Raw genomic sequence first — 1,564 nt, 5'->3', positions numbered from 1 at the left:
TTTTTTTTAATTTTAACAATTTATTGGGGCTCATACAATTCTTTTCACCGTTCATATATATACATACATCAATTGTATAAAGCACATCTGTACAGTCTTTGCCCTAATCATTTTTTTTCTCTTTTCTTCTTTTACATTTTATTAGGGACTCATACAACTCTTACCACAATCCATACATATACATACATCAATTATATAAAGCACATCCATACATTCCCTGCCCCAATCATTCTCAAGGCATTTGCTCTCCACTTAAGCCCCTTGCATCAGGTCCTCTTTTTTTCCCCTCCTCCCTCCCCATTCCCCCCTCCCTCATATGCCCTTGGTAATTTATACATCGTTGTTTTGTCATATCTTGCCCTATCCGGAGTCTCCCTTCCCCCCTTCTCTGCTGTCCCTCTCCCAGGGAAGAGGTCACATGTGGATCCTTGTAATCAGTTCCCCCTTTCCAACCCACTCACCCTCCACTCTCCCAGCATCGTCCCTCACACCCTTGGTCCTGAAGGTATCATCCACCCTGGATTCCCTGTACCTCCAGCCCTCATATGTACCAGTGTACAGCCTCTGTCCTATCCAGCCCTGCAAGGTAGAATTCGGATCATGGTAGTTGGGGAGAGGAAGCAACCAGGATCCGGGGGAAAGCTGTGTTCTTCATCGATACTACATCACTCCCTAATTAACCCATCTCCTCTCCTAAACCCCTCTATGAGGGGATCTCCATTGGTCGACACTTGGGCCTTGGGTCTCCACTCTGCACTTCCCCCTTCATTTAATATGATATATATATACATATATATACATACATATATACATATACACATATATACACATACAAACACACACTTATATCTTTTTTTTTTTTTTTGCATGATGCCTTATACCTGGTCCCTTGGGCACCTCGTGATCGCACTGGCCGGTGTGCTTCTTCCATGTGGGCTTATTTGCTTCTGAGCTAGATGGCCGCTTGTTCACCTTCAAGCCTTTAAGACCCCAGACACTATCTCTTTTGATAGCCGGGCACCATCAGCTTTCTTCACCACATTTGCTTATGCACCCATTTGTCTTCAGCGATCCTATCATGGAGGTGTGCAGTCAATGATATGATTTTTTGTTCTTTGATGCCTGGTAACTGATCCCTTTGGGACCACTCGCTCACTCAGGCTGGTGTGTTCTTCCATGTGGACTTTGTTGCTTCTGAGCTAGATGGCCGCTTGTTTATCGTCAAGCCTTTAAGACCCCAGTCACTATCTCTTTTGATAGCCGGGCACCATCAGCTTTCTTCACCACATTTACTTGTTCACACACTTTGGCTCCAGCCGTTGTGTCGGGAGAGTGAGCATCATAGAGTTCCAATTTAATAAAAGAAGGTATTCATTCATTGAGGGAGTGTTTGAGTAGAGGCCCAAGGTCCTTCCGCCACCTTAATACTTGACCTATAAATATAGACACATAGATCTATTTCCCCATCCTCCTATATATATTTGCATGTACATGTCTTTGTCTAGACCTCCATGAATGCCCTTTGACTCCTAGCTCTTTCCTCCATCTCCCTTGACTTTCCTCC

This window comes from Tenrec ecaudatus, chromosome 3, assembly GCF_050624435.1.
Source record: "Tenrec ecaudatus isolate mTenEca1 chromosome 3, mTenEca1.hap1, whole genome shotgun sequence".
NCBI lineage: Eukaryota > Metazoa > Chordata > Mammalia > Afrosoricida > Tenrecidae > Tenrec > Tenrec ecaudatus.
This window is presented reverse-complemented; position numbering follows the sequence as displayed.